The following is a 14016-nucleotide window of genomic DNA, read 5'->3' on the forward strand; positions in this document are numbered from 1 at the left end:
TTGCTTCAATATAGCAAATGTAACATTGTGCATAAAGAGACAAAGGCATAAGACTTCTCTTTAGAGCAAGAGACTCCATCCTGCATAAACATCTGTGGCCAGAGGGCTGACATGATCTCTGGGTACACAAGCTGGAAAGCTTGGGAATGGGAAGGGAAGTGACACTTTCTGACACTGAGAGGACTAAGACTGGATTGTTTTCTCTAGTTCTGGTGTCCATAAGTAAAGAAGAAAATAGATGATGGCTCGAAGAAGAGTTGCAAGAATGATCAGAGGGTGGAAACAAACTTTAAGTAAAAAGGTTGTTTGAGTTTAAGGTATTGAGCTTAACAAAAAGCTAAAAGGTATTCTCTTTGAGTATTCGTAATGTATAAGTCTCTGAACTTCTGGTATTTAATTCTAGCTGGAAGAATAATGTAGCCCCTCTATTCTGATTCCAATTCTGTCATGTCTTGACAGTTTTAAAAGCTTCACAAATTTTATATATAATAAGAGCTTAAGAGTATTCAGCAAAGTAGTTAAATATAACTGACTGATTTTATAGATGGAGAAACTGGGGTAAAGTCACATGCTGTAGTTCTACCTCTGAATTTTTTTATGGAGTACATTTACAGAAATCTGAGGGTATGAGTATTTTCTAATTATGTAGTCCATTGAAACGGTTCTGTGAACTTTCCAAATTCCGGGTAATTAAGTTATTTTTCTTAAAGAGAATTTACATTTGTTACATGAGCTCTGATCTTAAGGAACTGTATTAGTATCTGTGATCCTAAAACTGAAATTCAGTGGCAACTAAGGTGAAAGTGAAAGCTAGGGGGTTTGATAATTATCTGATAACTGCAAAAAGTAAACAGTAGCATGCATAATGAAAAATATATTAAAATACTTTATTTAATAACCCAATGACAGATACACATACCCATGTACAGGTTACTCGGAAAAATCAAACAGCTGAGACTGATACGGACTATAGCAGATTATAGAGAAAGACGGCAAAGTCAAGAAATGTGTGATAGAGTGTAACATATTGGAAATAGTATAAAGAAGAACAGGTAGTTCGGCTCTTAACTTTTAAAAATGCGTCCTCTTATTTATAATGGGATCAGTATATCACCCAGTATATATATGTGTATAAATATATGTGTTATTTCTGGAAATGAAAATAATTTTTTCTGTATGAAATGCCATGTGGGGAAAAGTTTTATTGCTGTTTCTTACCATTAAAATATATATTAAAGAAGAAGTAATACAACTACTGAATTATTATTGTAGATTTTGAATAAATGTTCATTATACACTGTCTTTTCCTATGTAAGTAGCAGGAGGCAAATAGTGAACTAAATAATTAATGCAGTACACTATATAGTGTTTTCAAGCAAAGTGCTTATGATTACATAAAGCATGAAAAATATGCTTGGGGGAAACCCAAGAATGTGGAAAAAAATTATGACTAGAACCAAAAGAACAAGGCATGGAAATAAGATCTTAAAGTTCATATGTAAGCAACTTTAGTATTAGTACATAAATATATATATATATATTTATCTAAACAGAGTTTGACTAATCTGTCTCAATTTGAATTTTCTCAGGGATATCTCAGTACTTGCTATCCTATGTCAAATGAATTATTTTTCAGGTATAAACTTGTCAGCAGATGTTCCAAGGATCCAGTCTGCTTCCACCCTCATGATACAATGGGGTGTGGTGCTTCAAAACTTGGCTACTCTATACCTGGGAAGAGTGAATCAACTTTAATTAGGTCAGTCTTTTAACGTCAAAACTCTCAAGCCTTCCAGTGTCCCAACAGATGCATGACAAGAAATTAAACCCACTAATCCCAGTGCTGTGTGTGTGTATACATGAACTCTTGGAACTTCAGTGTTGCGGGAGCTGTAGAACCAGAATTGTTTATGATACCAACAAGCAAATAACACCAGGTCCTGCCTTCAGCCGCTTCTGAACTCTTAACAACCAAGCAAAAAACTTCCAAGCAAATTATGAGTGGTAGTCGTCTTTCAAATTACAAGAATATTGAGATTGTGTTTATAAAAAGTGTTCAGCAGATGATCCAGTTCAGTGCTGAAGTTTGTGGGTTCAGCCAGGCAGCCATACATAGAAGTTGTGGCCGACTAAACCTGAACTAACTTAGCTGCCATGTCAGAATTATGTCACTGATCAGAGCCTTTCTAACTTGTTCCAGGTGAAACAGGGCACTCCTTTTCTAGCTGTTGTTACTTTAAAAAACAAATCCAAAATACGAACTGTGCAGGAATGTTGTCTGATGTGGTCAGCTGAGAAAATTTTCTCACACATGTACTCATGTATAGGTGGTGGATGATTGGGTGTGTAGAAGTTCTTTAGGACTTGGCTGAATTATACTCTAAATGTTGTGTATGTTGTGCACTTGTCACAACAGTCAGTGTTCATTAGCATCACAGGTAATAAAGGTGGAACATGTAAATACATTTATGGCTGTGGTTGCACAAGTCTGTTCTAAAATACCATATTCAATTGCGTAATACTTCTGAATTAATATGGCTTCCCCCCGCCCCACCCCACTCAGGAGTATTTTTTTACACCTGAAGAATATAAGCGAAAAACCACAGATTTTTTTTAACTTGAGTCATACCAGAGAGGTTCCACAAAGTCTGTATCATTATTTGCAGGGAAGGGGCGGGGGGGGATATCCAGAAAGGAATCTGTTTTTTCTCTCCTTTTTTTATGTTCTCCAGCCACAGCAGAGTTTTGGATGCAAATAATCCATTTGATGTTGTACATATTTTGAAAGAAAACTTATCACACGCAGATGTATTTTAATGTTGACAGTTATGCTTCTATCCTACTTCTGTTCAGCACTAACCTGTGTCTTTCAGTCTGCATCCTTCTGTGAGATGTGTGCCTGGGGGAAGGGAGGGCAATGTACCTTCTCAACTCTCCTGTGATTTATGGTGGTATATGGAGAAAATGGCAGGACCCAATGATAGTGCATCATATATAGTTGTTGTTGTCTTTCTTCTTGGTGTGTTTTCACTTCATTTTTCCTCTTGGTGTTTTCTGGGTCTAAATTTAGGCATTACTCTAATTTTTCCCCTGTCAGCTGGCTATCCTCATAGATTAAATGAATCCCATTTTTAACCATGTTATTTTTTTGAAGACCTCTATCCTAAGTTTCAAGGTACTTCGAGATTAAATCTCGAGGGATTTATTATACAGAATGTTACCAAGTGATTTTGTTCCTATCCTTACTTTTTTTGAGAAGCAGGGATGGGGCCAGAGACAGTAATGCCCTTCTGCCAGCCTTTATTTTAAAATTCAAGTGGTTTTATTTTTAAAAACAAATTCAGTCAAACACCAACCACAGGGAATGCTAATGTGTTTGGGTTGTTTTTTTCTTTCATTATTTTGAATTGAAATGTAAAGCTGGTATTTTAAAATTCAACACTAAAAATTAGATGCAACCAAAATGATTTGTTTTCACTCAAGTTATCAGTCTCAGTTATCATGTTGGTTTCTTTGCTTGGACCACTTCTACAATATTAAGCATGTATGATATTCATTTAAAATAAATTATTAGAAATACAATATGTTTTTTAATATATATTTCCAGTTAATTTGCATTGTACCTCTCTGTAATTATTTTTGCAGTTCTTCCATCAAATTTCTGTAGCGTATGCTCCAAAAACCATGCATTTTCCTATGTATGGATGGAAAATGTTCTTCTGTCAAAATCTCTAACTGAATGTACTTAGAGTTGTTTTACCAGCAAAATGATTTTTAGTTTTATGGGCACTGAGTAGCTACTTTGCATTTATACCAGAAGTAATGATAAAAAATAAATTCCCAGCAGCAAAAGGTACCACACAGCATCCATGTCTATACTTTTTCCTAAAACCTATCTACTTCCATTATGAACTGAAATAGCGTGGAGCCTCTTGGTATATTTGAGTGCTATAGATAAGTGTTCACAAGAAAATAAAGCTGTCCTATGATTTCCATATGTCCTGCATGTTAAAATGCATTACAGAGGAAAACAGATTGTTTTGTATTAGATGCTTAGCTTTCACACAGCTGTGGATGTTATTGCTGTTGGCAGCACTTTAAAAAAAAAAAATCTGACTTCTAATTTTGTTTGTCTGGTCTCGTGCACACTATTATCTGTGCCCAGTGGATTGAACAGTGAACCATATTAATTCTGGAAGTGGCTTTAGGCCATTCATCCTTGCTGGCTGTATAGGTGCAGTTCAGTTATCAGGAATCACTAGGATAATTATTGCTGCTTGTTCACAAATTTGTCAGCTCCTTCTAGCAGGTGGTCCCGTTAAAGTGCAGAGAGCTAATACAACAAGAGCACTTACTAAAAAATAACGTAGTGTGGACATGGCAAAGTGTCATAAACTTAAGCTTCCTACACTTTTGTCCGTCTCCTTAGTCCAAAATAAAGTCTCGAATGTATCCTTACTCCAGAATACATCTGTGATGTCCAACTGAGTGTAAAGTCATGCCCTGTAATGTACTGACTACTTCCTTAGAAAGTCATTTGTCTTAATATCATAAATATCTATATCCTCATAGCAAGATGTATAATTTCCATAGTTAGTACATGCAAAGCTCATTTTTAAATTTGAAGGTATAAGCGTTATGTAACACGGGCCCATGAGAGCCTGGCCCTTGCAGAAGCCCGGAGCTTCCCGTACTCCAGGCCCACTCATCCCAATGTGCTGTACGTTCGTCCTTGCATAGTGATAGCGAGACAGGCTACGAACTGAAGGACTGCGCTCTCCGCAGTCTGAGAGCTGGAGAGTGCTGAAGAGAAGTGTCACTGGCAGAACAGGTTTGAGTGCTCATGAAGAACTTGATCTTTCCAGTCTTTCGATTTACCTGTACAAAGGCTACTGTACGTGGTCATGTGCAGCTGTCTGGGAGATCTTTTTGTGATCTTTTTGCAGTCTTCTCGCAAATGGGTTTTTGAATGAAGATGTACTACCACACCAAAAAAGAAGTTTGCTTATATCAAGTTGTCAACCTAAATGCAGAAATCAGTTAAGTGCTAAGCACACTAAAACGTTGTGCATGGAGATCAGTCTTACCCTCTTGGCAAATTACCTGGTGTTGCTTCTTTGCAGAAAACGGCATTATTGCCATGATACAAGATGCTTCAGGCTTCCCATGAATTTCAGCCATCCCTACAGATGGAGCAAGAAGGGTGAAGGTGCCTGTCTAATTTAGCTATTACGTCCTGTTTGCTCACTAGACTAGAGGGAGAACAGCCGATCTAAGATACTTGGGAAAATGGAATTGTTACTCTTCCTTTCTTATGAAAAATAAGTTTCTTCATTTCTGCTCTATACTCTTCCCATCCGATCCTTACCTCCTCAGGCCTGATTGCAGAGAGTAGATAAACAAACCTTGGGCCTGTGTTATGCCTCACTTGCATCTTCCAAATCTAGAAAGGAGGAGAAGCTGACCTTACTTAATCTGCCTTTGATCTGAAAAAAAGGGACTAAGGCAGCCTTTGCCGTAGCAGGAGGAACAGGAATGGTGTGAGAGGCAAGAGATGCACGTGGGCACAATTAGCTGTGCATCTGAGCTATGGGCAAATGTAAGATTGGCAAAACGGATACCTAGTGAGAAATCTGGGGATTAATGGGGAGCTCTGCTGCACTGCTGTGTAGCCAGAGAGTACAGCTGCAGCAGGAAGCAAGGTCGCTGCACTCGGTGAAATGGCAGCCTTGTAACTGCTGTGTGCATTACAGGCGTGCAGGAAGAGTTCAGAAATCAAAGGTTAGAAGAAAACTGAAGTGTATTCATTCAAAAATAGGGTAATTTTTAATTTGAATATTTCTGATTTTTTTGAACAGAGTTAGCATTACAAGGGAAAGACTTGTGCACGTGCTTAATGGTAAGCACATCTTTTAGTGTTCTAACAAACCTACTGTTCTAGCAAACCTACTGTTTTTACATACGGTTGATTTGTTTACTGCTGCTGAGAATTGCGTTTCACTTTGGTTAAGATAGAAAAGGTACCTGATCTGTTCAGGTAACATCATGCTGTTACGATCTGCTCCTTCTGCCTTTAGAATGATCAGTTAGTTACTTTTTTGATAAAGATACGTGTGCTTCACAGTTGTAGTGGGGTTTTCAGCTCTAGACAAATCAAGATAGAAACAGATATGACTTAAAAAAACCCTGGAAAAAACAGCTAGTAATTTTTGTGTCTTAATCTTTGAAAGTTCAGTTATTTTTTATGGGTTGTTGTGGGATTTTTTGTTTGGTTTTTTTTTGTTTTGTTTTTGTTTTGTTTGTTTTTGTTTGTTTTGGGTTTTTTTTAAAGCCTTTCAGAAGCAGGATACGCAGAACTTTTATTGGAAATGCTATACACGTTTTCTGAAATTAGCTTGCATATTTGGATCTGTGTTGATGATTTTAGCCAGATATGTTTAAATTCGTACAAGCTGCTGATATTTTATAACATTTGTCACTCTAATAGAAGCCCTTTGTTTATCTTATCTATTAGACTGAAACTGAGATAATTTGATAAAATAAATCTCTTGTTTCTAGTCTGACCTGATGTTATAAAATTTTTGAACCCCCCAGCTTCTCCCAGTTAGTATTTCATTATGAAAGATAAATAAATATCATTTTGCGAGAGACCACATATATGAAACTCAATGGAAAAAGGAAATATTTAGAGCCTGTATGATAACAATGAAAACCTGTATAGTGATGGAAAAGATTTTCACAGCAGTGACAGTGCAGCAGCCGTAATATCTTAATACGTGTCAAGATAATGTTCATAATTAAACCACTTTAAAAAATGTTTGTATGAGAATAAGTTTTGCAACTGCTAGAGCTGTTCTGTAATCTTAACAGTTATGCAAATATGTGTGAGAAAGGCAAAACCAAAGATTACCGCAGATCTTTTTTCTGCAAGTAAAATCAGCAAGGCTTACACTTACCCTGCTTCGGCAGGAGGGTTGGACTAGATGACCCACAGAGGTCCCTTCCAACCCCTACCATTCTGTGATTCTGTGAGAGGTGTGTTGCCAGAGGCCAGGCTGGTGCAGCGTGTGCCGTAACTTTCATACAGCCTGCGAGTTGGCCGTCAGGAAGCTCGAACGCGCGTAGCTGAACAGCAGGAACCGTGTTGGTGATCTCAGAAGTTACAGGCTTCGTTAGGATATTCTCCAGTGTGTTCTGTAAATCCTATTTAAACCTCTGCATAAGTGAGTCTACAAGTTTGTATGGCATAATGTTACCACAACTAAATTATACATAACTGTCTTAACAAAAAAAAAAAAAAAAAAGAAAGAAAGAAACAGCATTGCCACTGTGAGGACTGGGGCTCAGGAAACCCGCACTAGCTTCAACTTCTTTCTGTAGCTAAAATTTTCAACGGTCTCTATCGAATCTGGAGCTGTGTTTTACTAGGGAGGCAATATTCGCTTCCCAGCTCCAGTACAATTGGAGGCATCACGCCTTCCTCCTAGCTCTAGAAAAGATATGCTAATTCCCAGTTAGCTCTACAGTCCTTAGCAATTAGGCTTGGCTGTAGGAAGAGGGACGAGACGTGGTGCATTCTCAGTTTGTCATTTCACGTTGCCAGCTGTCGACCGGTACCAAAAGGGACATCCTTGTAGCTGCCTTCTTGAGGACTCTGTCACACAAGCCCTGATGATCACATGGTGCGATGGAGTCCGATTAGAAGAGTTGTCACAACAGAAAGTTATTCAGGGTGTGTGTGGGAGGGAGTAGTTTTCTCTTAGACTCATTGATCTGCCTTGCACTTCTCTCCCTCCTCTCCCCTGCGCTGCAGCCGCTGGGATCATGGACTGCAAGGCAAATGAGGAGGAGCCGAGCAACCAGGAGAGCTACTGAGGCTGTCTCAGTAGTGGCAGTCTCCAGCTAAATGGAGTAGATACAGAGTGAAAAATCTTCTGCTTTTCGGTTCTTAAACCCCAAAGCTACATCTTTTCTTTGTGCTCTGTATTTTCCTTTGGGTTTGAGGTGGTCAGTTAACTTAGCTGAAACAGTCTGGGGCTACCCAGAACAGTTTAGATTTTGGAGCATTTGTTCGGCTTCAGCCTTGGGATTTTGCGATGCTTTGGGTTTGGGCTGCTAGCTGGAAACGTACTCTCCAGTATATTTCCCAGTGTTTTAACCTGAGTGAGTCATTTTAAGTTGGGTGGCCTTCCTCTTCTGCTGCTCAGCCTTCATCTCCGTCCTACACTGTGGAGTTGCCCTGGGAGTTGTGGGGTGGTAGCGTAGGTGTCTGCCCACAGCTCTCTGGGTGACCTCGCCGGCAGCTCCTCAGCTGCCTCTGTGGATCCTTTTCTCCTGTAGGAAGCCAGGAGAGCGAACGATGGAAAGGCCCAGTCACCCTCCTCTCGAGTTCCCAAGGCAAAAGGCTATGGGCTATGTGTCTAATACTTTTGACTAATAATGATGCTTCAGATCTATTAGTTGTTTTTCTAGGATCTTTTAAGTGAAGTCTAGTCTGAGTATTTGGTATTTTTGCTGAATGTGCTGTGAATACTTAAACTTTATTTTTTCCTTCCACCTTTTGAGTTTATTAGGGACAGTGGGAAGACAAAGCTCATACTTCTATATAATGTTTTTGAGCAGCTTTCATTTCTTTTTCTTGTTCTTTGGAGTATGTATCTAAGAGAATGGAAGGTACTTTATTTTTTCTGCAAGCTGTTTTTAAATGATTAGCCAGTGGTGTTTTCTGTATGCATGCACAAACACACATGTACACATGTATGTGCAGACAGATGTGCGTGCATGCACACACAAACTTACAAACAAGCATATGTAAGCACGCTGGACCAAATGCTTTAAAAAATTGATTTTCTTCTGTATTCTCTTCCTGCTTCACTTTCTAAAAAAGGTTTTAACCTGTTTTTTTTGCGTTCTCATCAAATACAATACTTGCCTAAGTGTTAAGGTGTCGGCCTGCCCTATTTCCTCTTCACAGAAGCGTTCTTCACATGTACAACATTCTTCCGTTTTTCATGCCAGAAATATTTGCATCAGTCTTAAACCTTTTGCCAAGTCACTGCTGACCGATGTTTCTCTAACATTCTGTTTACAGTGTGGTTCTCCCTTTTGATATAAAATGTCAGCATGTGTACTGGACAGGTTATTTGGAGAAAGTCATGACATCACTTAAAGAAAGGCTAGGCCTTCAGCTGAGAATGTGGTTTAACATAATCCTTACCTGTTACGGTTATGCTGGAAGTAATTTGCAGCTTGTTTTAATGAAAACAGTATGTTGAACTGAATTAAAGATTATCTGTGGTACAGGGAGGAATTTCACCACATAAAAAACTTAGCACGTGGTGTGTTGTGTTTTTTTTCTTCTAAGACTGAATGAAGTAATGCAATAATCAGAAGGCTATTGCTTCAAATAATAAGTTGAGGAGGAGAGCATTAACTTTTTATGTGACATGTTCATATTTCAGTACATCCGCTAATGCTGTTGCACAGTTTTTGGCCTTTTAAATACTTAGTAAATAATCCTTTACAGTTGACTGCTGCTTTACATCAGCTGATCATACTACAACCAGCTGTGTGCAAAGAAATTCATAAATGGGTCCTCCAGCTGAAGGACAGTTGAAGAAACTGTCCAATATAGAAGTACGTGTTTTAGTCTGGCAAATCGCGCAGAATACGTACTGCTGTCTTAGTCGGTCCCTCGGGTACGCTGAGATGCTGAGCTTGTAATACCTCATTGCTTCTGACAAAACCGTGGTGCTTAGGAGGCAGAAAATGCTGAATGTATAATCTTAATTTGTGATCACATCAGGTGTATCAATATAAACATCTAGTTTTTCACTCTTTTTTTGCATGCACTGATGGTTTTCACCTTTTGCCGAACAATTGTTAAAGGGACTTTCCTAAATTCCCTTCCCTTCATCTCCCTTGGTCGTCAGACTGTATTTAGAGGAGCAATTTTAATCTTTTATGTCGTTATCCTTAGGCATGCTAGGGTGTTATTGAATGACAAAGTGAGTTAGTAACTATTATAGCCACTATGTTGTATTCCTTGTGGTTAAGCATACTACAGAAAGAACTTTTTGAATTAGCGCAATTTGTTGGTAACTTCCTTGCTTTGTTAGATTTTGCCCTCTTGATCTCCAAGTCATAGAGGAATAGTCAGCTATGCTTCATGTGAGAGAAGGAGTGGGGACTGGCTGACGCGTGCGCTAATGTTGGTGAAGGCTCAGTGGGAAAAGGGGTGGCTGGAGGATGGTTCGTTTCAGTGGTCTTCAGACAGTGGAAAAAATATCTCTTTGGCAACCACTAGCGGCAGCAGCTGTCCAAGACTCTCTGACCGTGTTACTCTTCCAAGAAGAAAGCAAGCGCAACAAATTGAAATCATTTCGTTAATGATTAATTTGTGTATTACTCCTGATTTGCTTAGCAATTCTGACACAGAAAATATTACTCTCTTTTTGATAAGGCAGGAGTACCTTTGGGCTATGGGAAAGCTATACTGTCATCCCTTTGCTAGAAAGTAATTTTGTGTTCACAGCAAGTACCACATTTGCTTATTGTATGTTATGTAAGGTCTCCTTTGAACTTGATGTGTGTGATGTTTCACAGGAACACTGGAATGTTGTTATTTCTCAGAATCCACCGTCAGGCAATGCAAATCATATCAGTGCTCAAAATCCCAGTTTATAGGAACATAGTATTTTCTGAAATACGCTATTTTAAAAATGATGATGAAGTGGTGACACAAATCAATAAAGCTAGGGGATTTTCGAAGCAGAAACAAGCGTGAAACATCTCTCCTTCAGTCTTCCTGTTGTGCACTGGTACTAGCTTCTGCTCAAACCTTTGTTTTAGTGTCAGTCCTAATTCTTCCGAATTTATCGGACAGATTTATCTCTGTCAACCACAGGATTTGTATGCCATCTCATACTTTAGTTTCTGATATCTGTACTTAACTGATTTGTTTCATATCTGCCTAGTCCATCTTTTCATTTTTGGTAAAATGTATTTATCTTGTTTTTATGATTAAATGGAAGGAGTTGCTAAGGAATCGGATCTGGGTCCTTTATTACGTTTTAGCATTGTTCCTTGGAAACCTGATTATATCTTGCAAATTAGAGTAACATCTTGAAGGTAATAAATCCTGCATAACTTGTTAAATACTGCATTTTTTACTTCTAGATTCTTACTAAAGCAGAGTGATATTCTAGACTGCTGAGTGTGGAGTGTTCTGCTGTTACTCTATATGTTCACTAATAACTATGCGTTTGCCATGCTAGGACAAATTTAGTACATCTCAAAGACTTTACATTCAGAGTATGATTTCATAACTGCCAGTTGAATGATGGCTTTTTGTTAATGATATTTAAATATTTATTGCCGCTCAAAATAAACAGTTGTGAAAAAGCAAGGGAAATACTTTTCTAGACGAATTCAGATCCATGTCTGTTAAGCCTCTGTTTATCTTCCATTTTCAAGTCCATGGCTAATACCTGTTTTTTTTGTTATTTGAAGGGCTACAAAATTCACTTTTGTGTCTGATGCATTGAATATACATATACATATACTTTGTTACTACTGATAATTGGATTAAAGTTTTGTCAGTAATACTTGCTTCTAAGAGTTCATGGTACAGATGCATTTGTATTTATGAAATAATTTTAGTTGGTGTTTCTGTCTTAGAAGTGTTCAGAGTCTATATGTGTGTTTTCTCCTTCTGTACTGGCTTCTGAATACCTTACAGCTTTCTGTGAGCAGCCTTCATTAATAAGGAATTCTTTTGACAGTCTCCACTCTGAGATGTTTCTTGACATTTCACAAGATTTTTCTCTGGTAAAGCTCTTGTTGCTGCTGCTGATGAGATGCTGAAATGGAGACGGCGCAGAGAGCTCATTGACCTAGTAGCTTGTGCCTTTGGACACAATGCATTTTCAGTCATCTCTAGATGAAAACCTTGAAAATTGAAGTATTTTTTTTCTTTAAAAAACACACACATACACTCCCCCACCCCCTCAAGTTTTTGGCTTCTTGTCATTGGTAATGACGCAACTAATCAGTTTAGCGAAGTAGATATATGATGTGGTTGCCTCTGACAGGAGAGATTCAATTCAGTGACCGAAGAGGACTATTTATTCAGCAAATCAGATGTGCTTCAGTGATGCTTACGTGATGCTTACTTGAAATTTATGCTTTGATGGAAGCTAAAAACTCTGGGCAGAAATAATCGTTCCGATTGGCAAGGAACAAGAAATCAAGGTGGTGAACTAAGAGACAATTAAGAAGTTAGACCTGAAAGAAGATGTGTGTGTAGGGAGGAAACAGAAGTGAAAATATGAGTAAACAGAGCATGCAAGCACAGGCTATAAAGGAGAGACATTCCTGCAATAAGACAATGGGCCCAGGAGTATTTCCAAGCTGTGAGGTGACAGCTGGGTTCATATATCAGCTACCTCCTGACCTGTATCAAATGGACACTAAAGAGGGACTAGCTTTTTTACCTTGATTTCCACAGCAAGGAAACCCTGGTGAAAGTTCTGGAGCTTTTGTGAGCACGGTTGGCCCCCAGCGTTGATGATGTACAGATAGGCACCCTTCTGCTGCTTGCTGGCAGAGGTATGGGAATACTTAACCTCTCCCTCCGGAGCTGCAGAGCGATCGTGAGGCAGGGCATGCTCTGGCACAGCAATTGCTGTTGAGCTGCCTGCAGTCACTGCTGTGGGTTGTCGACCCAAAGGGAAGCTACTTGTGGTGTAGGAACAGTGCCGTCACCCCAGAATAAAGAAACCATCCCATCCCCATGCTGGGCCAGCGCTAGCAAAATGAAAACTGGGGAAGTACAAAGCAGCAAGTAAATGAAGAATTATTTTTGCTCCACCGAGGGATCTAAGATAGGTTGCCCTCTGTACACAAGCAAGCTTCCAGCAGTTACTGAAAACAGATTTGACAGCAGCATTTTTTACAATTAAATCAGAATTTCCCAGTGTCATGTAGTGAAACTGGAGATTAAAGTTGGGAGACGTGCTATTTCATCACTTGTTGCACTTCCTAAAAAGAAATCTGGCTTTATTACTTTTATTTTTTAATGTAAACTTCAGTAGTTTGAATACAGATTTTCAAATTAATAGTAGTTCATAATAAGCATCGTTCTTCTAAGCACTTTGGTCTCTAATCTCCCCTTGAAAATGAGTGTGATTGATACAAGGCGCTTTCCTGCTGCTGAGGCAAACCTGGCTGGAGCAGCAGATGTACCACGTGGAGAGTCAGGACTCCAGGCAGCAAACTCCTCTTGTGCAATTTCTTTAGTAACCTTAATTCATGGCGGTCTAAGTTTTACTCTAGTTTATACCCAGAAGATACATTTTTTAGATGGTGCAACGTAGTGAAAGATTGGTGGCCTGGGGGATCGCTGCCAGATACTCCTGTCCCCACTGCTGGGGAATGGCAGGGGTAGGAGAAGGCTGCCTTGTCAGTTTTGTTCAAGGCTGGGTGTTCCTGGGCTTTAGCAGGGGCTTCTTGCAGATAGAAGAGTTTTCAGCTGCTTGCTTGCCTCAGAAATCTGTCCGTTATCTGTTACTTGAACTCCATGTTGGAATCGGGTCATATTTTGGTTTCTGCCTTGGAGGGCTAGCAATTTTGGGATCTCTGCTTCACTTCAGTGTATCGTGTGTATATTGTAGGCTCTCAGCATTCTGAAATTATGTGCTGATGGTCCATAAAGAGCTGCTAATTAGAGAAGACTGGTGGCAAAAACCTTGTGTGTGTTTCAGTTTCCAAGATTCCCTGAACCCTTGGCATATAATTCATTACCAAAACAGCTGAAAGCCTTGCACTCAAAATAATGTGATAGTGTTATATTGCCTTTGTCAAGGCTTGTATTAGGAACAGAGGAAACAAAGGATTAAATGACTGGAAGAGGAAAACTTACCTCCTCCCTGTCTCCACCATGGCTTATTTTGGTTTATGTTGAAGTCAGGAAAATTACTCTTTTACAGACAGTATCTAGCTGCTGCTTCTAATCTA

General features: G+C 39.0%; 1 protein-coding gene across 4 annotated transcripts in view; it reads left to right on the plus strand.

Annotated features, from left to right (window-relative positions):
- TBL1X (transducin beta like 1 X-linked) overlaps nt 1-14016 on the plus strand; it is a 200208-nt gene that overhangs the window by 26402 nt on the left and 159790 nt on the right. The window contains exon 2 of one of the 4 annotated variants that reach the window (XM_075428227.1): nt 1637-1759. The exons of the other annotated variants lie outside the window; for them this stretch is intronic. The gene's annotated coding sequence lies outside the window, so the exon portion shown is untranslated. The remainder of the gene's footprint in view (nt 1-1636; nt 1760-14016) is intronic. 4 annotated transcript variants of the gene reach the window in all.

The sequence above is a fragment of the Opisthocomus hoazin genome, chromosome 1 (assembly GCF_030867145.1).
Source record: "Opisthocomus hoazin isolate bOpiHoa1 chromosome 1, bOpiHoa1.hap1, whole genome shotgun sequence".
NCBI classification, from domain to species: domain Eukaryota; kingdom Metazoa; phylum Chordata; class Aves; order Opisthocomiformes; family Opisthocomidae; genus Opisthocomus; species Opisthocomus hoazin.